This window comes from Dasypus novemcinctus, unplaced genomic scaffold (genome assembly GCF_030445035.2).
Source record: "Dasypus novemcinctus isolate mDasNov1 unplaced genomic scaffold, mDasNov1.1.hap2 scaffold_108, whole genome shotgun sequence".
In the NCBI taxonomy this organism is placed as follows: Eukaryota; Metazoa; Chordata; class Mammalia; order Cingulata; family Dasypodidae; genus Dasypus; species Dasypus novemcinctus.
The window spans coordinates 1,694,515-1,703,349 of NW_026688147.1; the positions used below are offsets into that span (position 1 = coordinate 1,694,515).

The window sequence follows — 8,835 nt, forward strand, 5'->3', positions numbered from 1 at the left end:
TCTCCCTGAAATTATAGAAGTGTCTTTCAATGAAATCTATATTTTAGGAACTCTCTGCAAGGTTTCCCTTTTTAAAAAAACCTAACTATGCTTAAGTTTCACTGATAAAAGACAATATGATGCTTTTTTCCCTTTATGGCCATTTATAGACTCTTAAGGAATAAACTTTGTTTTACATGAGAACAAATTTTACCCTCAGTTTAGAGTGAATCATTGTTTTCACATATTTTAGGATCCTGGAGAAGAATAAAATTCTACTGACAAAACCAGGAATACTTTTTTATTTTAAAGGAAAAGAGAAGATGCAGGAATGGGGAAATAAGAAAAGATCTTTGTAATAACATAAGTTCGAGGAGAATATAATAGAGTAGAAAAGGTCTCCATCACTCACATATGATATTTGCTTAATAAAAATGTTACCTTATGAATCAGTGTACCAGCTAAATATTTAGAAAGGAAACAGGAAGTTTCTTAGGGGATTTTGAAAGATACCAATCACCCTCTCTTCATAAATACAATCAAAGTGTAAGTAAGTTTGGCATCCACAACTGAGTCTTCTTAGGGTGTGACTTCAGTAGGGTAGGTTATTCTTAGCAGTCTTTTCTCCCTCTTTCTGGTTTGTATTCCTGTCCTCCAGATGGGGAAACTGCAGGTGGTGGTGCCTATTTAATCAATACTGAAGACATGAGCCTGCTTCTCCCTGACTGCAGAAAGGGGGCATATTTGTGTGGTCAATAATTCCAGTGGAGTCTTCTTGATTATACAGTGTTCCTGATTATAACAGAAGTATCACCTTTCTTAGCTGGACTGTTTTTCACTCTTTTCCATACTTCCAAATATTGAAAGACATAACTCTAGTTTCTTCAGTAACATGAGTGTTCATGACTACCACGTTTTTTCTCAAGATTCTTTTTCAAAATTTTCTTAATGTTTTTATTTTTAAAGAAGCTTTAGATTACATAAATGTTACATTAAAAATACAGGAGATTCCCATAGGCTCCAGCCCCTCAAGATCCCACACTTTACCACATTAACAACTTGTTTCATTAGAGTTGTACATTTGTTAACATTGAAGGACACATATTGAAGCATTGCTACTAACCATGGACTACACTGTAGATTATAGTTTACCCTCAGTCTCAGACAATTTTATAGGCTGTGACAAAATGTATAATGGCCTTGTTTCCATCATTGAAAGGTCATGTAGGAGAATTCTTATGTCTCCAAAATGTCTCCATATTACTCCTTATTCTTCCCTTCCCTCCCCTCAGAACCTCTGGTGGCCAATGCCTTTATTTCAATGATAAAATTCTTTAATTACTATAATAACACATCTATAATAGAATAATAATATGTAGTTATTATAATGTACAATGGACTAAAGTAAAAATTCTTAAAAGCTTTTATTTGGAAAGAGATTTCTGCTCAAAAATAAGCCTTTCATGTAAACTATTTTGTACCAGAACTGATTACAAAATAGCAGTCTTGCAGGGTAGCAACTGGGAAATGATGCATCAAATTGTTGGGAGTGAGAAGACCACTGACACTATTTCCATGTGGTAAATGTACATAATTGCTCTTGTATAGCTTGGAAAAAATGATTCACAATATATTGTTTGCAGTAACATTTAAAGAAAGCACCTAGGAAAGGTATTGACAAACTGGTTTATGTGAAAAATGATTTTACTGAGAATCCTAATTCAAGTTAATGTGGAATAAGGTGGGGCTCTTACTTGCACTGGAGAGAATTCCAGAAAAAAGTGACAAGGTGAGGATTTTTAATTTTCAGATTAAGGTGAAATCAAAACATAGACATTTTATAAAACTGCATGAATGAAATATCTTTTCCTGAAAATTTCAGTTCTGATAAGTATATGACTCACATCAGAGACTGAACCTGTGTATCAATAAATTACAAGTGAAAATGAATTCACAGCTTTGCCAAAGAATTTGAAGTGAATACAAATATGTAAGCAATTATTAACATCTTCAAATATGACCATTAGCTCAGAGAAATCATTACCTTCAAAATGCCACTCTGGTTTGCCATTTGTAGTGATGGCAAGGAAATCAGTTGACAAATGAAGCATTCACCTTAGTCTACCCAGAAGAAAACAGCAAGCTTACATAAAAGTCTGAAATTATGTCTTAATATCTGGGTTTAATATAAGAATAAGATATAGTAGGAAAGGCAGAAAAACACATATTTGCTTTTTATGACCCTTAAATGAGGACAATCATCGTATGGAGTGCTGAAAAAAATTTCCAGATAATATCCTTCAATATGGAAATATTTTTTAAAGGGCAAACTTACATCACTGGAAGAATGATAGAAATTATTGAAACCATCATTGTTTGAAGAATCAGGGATTGTGTTGTTGATTACAATCTCACTTGAATTATGATTTTGAAGGTGCAGGAGAAAGGCACATATTGGAGATGGAATGTGGAGTACTATAAAGCAATCAGATGACATCTCCATTTCAGGATGTGACCTCTTTCAGGAACTAATGAACAATCCCTGGTAGGTGGTACAGAGCCTTTGCTAGGAGAGCTTATTTTTCACTAACACCATAAAACACAAGCAGTTTCTTTCATCTGGGAGTGACTGCAATACACTTTCATCCCTCCAGCACCTGCTATAATTTTATATATACAGAATAAACTGAATGAAATATTTTACTGCTGAAAATCCAGGCAGCAGTTTCTATCTTCAATCCTGAATCCAGGAATACAATGAGGGAACACATGATGTAAAATAATACAAAAGAAATAGGAATCCGTGATATACCAAAATGAAACAAATGTAAGTTTTTATTAGGCAAATGCAAGATTATCTCTCTATACACTTACAAAGTACCTAGATTAAGATCTCCTCTCATCCATATTTTATTCCTCCACCTTGTGTACCCTGGGATGGTGATGTCCACTCCACCTCTAAATTGAAAGTTGGCTTAGATCCCACATGGCTGATGGGTGGAATTCTCCTGCTTGCACTTGTAGACTCTCTCGGTTCCCTGGTATGGTGGTTGACCATCCTCACCTCCCTGTTAGCTGACACTGGCAAATCCAATGAATTTGAGAGCAGGTGTTGCAACTCTCCTGAAGCTCATTCAAGTCTCCTGACCATACAACAACCCCAGCACCAACAAAAGGTTGAGTAAAAGTGACAGAGAGGTACATGTAGAAAGATCACATCTGAGTCCAACTCCATCACACTTCAGGGTACAAATTCCAAAGTAGTATCTTCTGGCAAGGCACCGAACTCCAGAATCATCTGCCATGACCATAGGAATGAGGTGTCTCTGTAGTCCTCAGGAGAACCACTACCTGGGGTAATACCTACTTAGGCTGTCTCTGAGATCCTGCTGAAAGATGCATAAGTCCAACTCATCTGAAGACCTGACTCATTTTGAAGTCTCTTAGCAGCCATATGAACTCATTTGTCATTCCCATTTCCCCTTTTTATTCCAGGTATTTTTCTAATTGTATCACGAGCTGGTGGTTGGTAGTAATTCCTCAGCACCAGGGATTCTCAACCCAGCGGATATGTCCCATGCTGGAGGGAAAGTAATGTTGAGTTGACTTAGGGAGTGGCCACATTTGAGCAACATGGAGGCTCTCAGGAGGTTACTCTTAGGCACCTTGCATCTCTAGACCTAGTTGAAATTTCAAGCACACAGGCTCATAAGCATTGTCATCAGTATCAAGGGCCCATCATTGGACCATCCTTCTTCACTGGTCTTTGTTCTTGCACTTGGGGGATAGTTGCTCCTCAACTGGGGAGTGCAACATAGTTTCCCAGAATAGGAACTCAGCACTTCCTCAGTTGTCATGTCAAACTCTACCTAATATGACAATTAATATCCAAAATATATTTATATACCCTGCATGAATGCCCTGGAGAACTGCCCTCTGCCCATGCATCCCCCATCAATGACATCCCACACCAGTGCTCCTGCCCTGCAATTGTTGAAACACTCTGTGATCCAAAACTTCTTCAAAACTATATGCTAATATATTTCTAAACTCAATTAACAGGAAAATGAAATATTAGTGATAGGTTTAAAGATAAAAAATAGAATATTTTTATTCTATATTTAAGAAAAACTAAAAGTAAAAAATAAATCAGGGTATTAAAATGCAAAATATCATAAAATATATTTTACATTTTGCCTTCATCACTGTAATAGGCGTTGCTGTGTATGTACAGTAGAAAAGCTCTCTAACCATTCTTTTCTCAGGGTCTTCATCCTTTGTTTAAAAAAAAATTATAATGTCTTCAAAAAAGTTTTAGATCACAATAAAGTCACATATACAATATAAGGGAATCTGATATGTCAACATCAAACACTTTTCTCTCTTCCCCCTGCAATTATCTTTTTAATGTGCATATATTTGCTATAGCTGATGAACAGATATTGAAACATAGATACAAACCATGGTTTCACTATGGTTTACATTATGGTTTATATTTTAGATTGTACAATTTTATAAAAATTTGGTTGTACTATGGTTTACATTTAATTTTTTGGTGAAATTTAACAAGGCCTATATCCATCACTGCATAATCTTGTGGAACACTTCCACTGCCCCCAGTTGTCCCATCTTCCATCTATTCTATTCCTCTCTCCCCCACCCCTTGGGGCACACAGTGACAACCAAGCTTCACTGCCTGAAATACATGATTCACAGATACTTGCAACAATGCTGAGGATTTGACACACTAGTCTGTCTGGAGACAGTGGCTGTGGGAGTTGCTGAGTGCTGGGAGAGGGAAGATGTGTGACATGGAGGCATTTTTAGGACTTGAAGTTGTCCTGAATGATATAGTACGGATAGATGAAGGACATTACATATCATGCCATAAGCCATTGAATGGACTGTGGGGAGTTGCAAACTACAATGCAAATGATAATCCACACAACCATAAGTTGTTGGTGTGAGAGGAGTGGGGGTGGGGTGGGGAGTGGTATATATGGGAACCTCATATTTTTAATGTTACATTTTGCGTTATCGATGTATCTTCAAAAAAAGACAACAAAATATTTCATTTTCGAAAAAAGAATCTTCTAGTGTTTGATCTCTGTTAATCATGAGCACTTTTGTAAACTTGAGACAAAGTATCCTTTTATAGACAGAATGTTTCCCAGCTTTTTAAAGGCCTGCTTTATGTCCTTGTTTCTAAGAATGTAAATAAAGGGGTTCAACATGGGAGTAATCACTGTGTACATCACTGAGGCTATTGCATTTGCCTTTGAGTTTTTGGTAGCAGCAGAGCTAAGATACACTCCAATACCTACCATAAAACAAGGTCACTACTGAGAGGTGAGATCCACAATTAGAAAATGCTTTATATTTACCACGAGCTGTTGAGATTCTCAAAATTGAGGATATAATTTTATAGTAAGAGAAAAAGATCCCAGTGAGTGGTATAACCCCCAGAAGTCCACCTGCAAAATACATCACAAGGTCATTGAGGAAGGTGTCAGAACAAGCATGTCTGACTACCTGATTAAGTTCACAGAAAAAGTAGGGCATTTCCATCTCTGTACAAAAAGACAATTGTAAAACCATTAAGTTATGCAAAAGAGAGTCCAAAACACTCAATAACCAGGATACCAGCAGTAGGAGGCCACAGAGCCAGGGGTTCATGATGACTGTGTAGTGCAGGGGGTGACAGATGGCCACGAAGTGGCCATAGGCCATTGCAGTCAAGGAGTTATCTAATTGTCCAAAAAGCATGAAAAAATACATCTGGGTGAGACGGTTTTCAAAAGTTATGATTTTGTTGCTAGTCTGAATGTTCAGCAGCATCTTTGGTTTCGTGGTGGAGGTGAAACAGATATCAGTAAAAGACAGGTTGGAGAGGAAGAAGTACATGGGTGTGTGGAGATGGGAGTCCAAGATGATGGCCAGGATGATGAGCAGGCTGCCAATGAATGTAACCAGGTACACGGACAGGAACATTCCAAAGAGGAGGGGCTGCACCTCTGTATTTTCTGAGAGCCCCAGGAGGATGAATTCTAAAGCATATGTTTGGTTTTCTGTTTCCATGTGGATGATGAATTTCCTGAGGAGATTTTCAATACAATGCAATTTAGCCTCAAGCCATAATCAGAAAAATATAATAAATGGTACTGTTTGTATTGTAATTACATTAAGTTAATATTTTTATGGATTTTATAGAGATCTAGTACCCTTTTCTGAAAATAGGGAAAACATATGTTCCTGCTTCTCCTTGATAGTTGTGATGGCTAGAAACCCTTGGTCATAATAGAATACACTTTGCCAAGGCAATAATTTCCATGATAAATTCTCTCAGACTTTATTTTAAGCAACAAACACTATGACCATGTTTTTGTACCCTGTGACAAAATAGAAAAGAAGAACAAAGTAGTAGGAACCATGTTATTTTGTTGTAACAGTTATTATAAAAACACAATAATTTAAAAAATCTTTTTGGTGAAATGGACAAATGACCCCACACAAATGTGTTCCACTGATGTTTCACAGAGGACAAGGGTAATTCAGTGTAGAAAGTATGATCTTTTCAAGAAGTGGTGTTGGAACAAAAGTGAAGCAGGCTAGTAAGATAGGGAATAGATGGACCTAGAACCTGACAGAGTCCACATGGACATCAAAACCCCCTAATGATGGCTGCTGGAGGAATCTCACCCTGGGATTTGCTACCCAGAACAAAGCCTCCTTCCTGAGAATATGGAAAAGCCTGGATCTTCCCTAGGAACTTTATCACTGGGTCCTCACTAAGGAATTGATGGGCAGGGTAATCAATCCAAAGAGCAAACAGCTGAAACCCCCTCCCCTGCCATTAGCAAAGGGGTGGATAACTAGCAGTTTAAAAGCAAACCATGAGGTTTGAGCTTGCTCTTGCCTAGCTTTTTGCCTATTGACCCGTCTTGCCTTCTGCATGTCACTTTCATCATTTTTCCTCTGCCATGTGGCCATGCAAGTTACCCTCGGGACTTATAATCTATAATGGGGAATTGTAGCTTGTAAATTAGCCCTCTTCATCCCTTTTCAGCCCCTTCCTCACTACCTGCTGGGGCCCTGCTCTGTTATTTTCTCCCATTTCTCTTCCCTTCCTACCTGAATTAATTACTGGCCTAACTCACCTGGCGTGTTCTTGAAATTCACTTCTGCAGCATAGCCAAGAACTTAGTTAGAATATGGTAGCAATAGGATGCACTCATGCCAAATAAAAAAGGAACTTAGGCACTGATTGAATTCATTTCACAAAAATTAAATCAAAATGAATCATACCATTTTAAAGTAAAATGCATTGTGAAAGTGCTAGACTAAAATGTGAAGAAAATCTAAGGGCCCATAGGTTGGAAAAGAGTTTTTAGATATAGTAATGGAAGCATGATTCATGAGAGATTAAAATTTATAAGTCAGTTTTTATTCAAATGTAAAATATCTACTCTGTGAAAGACATTGATAAGGGGTTGTAAGAAAACATGCAGATTTGGAAAAATACTTACAAAACACATCTGATAAAAGATTTATATACAAATGTAGAAATTAATATTAACACCACAAAATAAGAAAGCATAAGCTGAATTTAAAAATCTGCAAAAGATATAAACAGAATCCTAACTTAGGAAGAAATTCAAAATACAAATACAAAATACAATATATAAAAAGAAATTCAACTTCACTGGCACCTAGGTATTGTGACCAAATGCCAACTAGCAATGTCTCTGAAAAAGGCCTTGGCCAAAAAGGGGAAATATTCAGTGCAGATGAAATTTTATGATTAAGAGATTTTATTTTATTATTTTTTTAATATTTATTTATTATTATTTTAATTACATTAAAAAAATATATGAGGTCCCATTCAACCCCACCGCCCCCACAGCAATACTCTCTCCCATCATCGTAATACATCCATTGCACCTGGTAAGTTCATCTCTGAGCATCACTGCACCCCATAGTCAATGGTCCACATCACAGCCCAGACTCTCTCACGTTCCATCCAGTGGGCCCTGGGGGGATCTACAGTGTCCCGTAATTGTCCCTGAAGCACTATCCAGGACAACTCCACGTCCCGAAAACGCCTCCACATCTCATCTCTTCCTCCCGTTCCCCACACCCAGCAGCCCCCATGGCTACCATTCCCACACCCATTCCACATTTTCTCTGTGGACATTGGATTGGTTGTGTCCATTGCACACCTATGTCAAGTGAGGGCTTAGATTCCACATGGGTACTGGATGCACTCTTCCCGCTTCTAGTTGTAGACACTCTAGGCTCCATGTTGTGGTGGTTGACCTTCTTCAACTCCATGTTAGCTGAGTGGAGTAAGTCCAATAAGTCAAAGTGTAGGAGCTGAAGTCTGTTGAGGCTCTGGGCCTGGGTGTCATATTATCAGTCCAGAGATTCAAATCCCCTACATATATCTTAAACTCAGCACCAACTACAATCCCAATAAAGTAGCATGCAAGTCTTCTGAAAAGAGATCCCCTCTGAGTCCATTTCCATCATGCAGAAACACCAGCTCCAAAGAAGGGCCATCTGTCATGGCAGTGAACCCCTTCTGCCATGACCATAGAACCCGTGGGTCAGATTAAGAGATTTTAAAGTGAGTTTGGTGCTCATCCAGAGGTTATGCTTATGCTCATCTCAGCAGAATCTCACTATCTGTTACAGTAAACAGAGCCTCAAACAGTAGGGATCCTGATGGTTCTAGAGATATCTAGACACTGTAAATAGTGCAGGGAATCTCAGGAATTTGGCACCCTGTCAGTAGACCTTACTTTGGAATTTATGCTCCCCAGTGTAAAAGAGTTAGCCTCATTTGTAGATTCCCAA

At 37.9% G+C, this 8,835-nt stretch overlaps 1 pseudogene; it reads right to left on the bottom strand.

Moving 5' to 3' along the window:
• Positions 1-2,214: 2,214 nt before the first annotated feature.
• Positions 2,215-6,057, bottom strand: LOC139438507 (olfactory receptor 7C1-like; annotated as a pseudogene).
• Between the last annotated feature and the right edge of the window lie 2,778 nt (positions 6,058-8,835).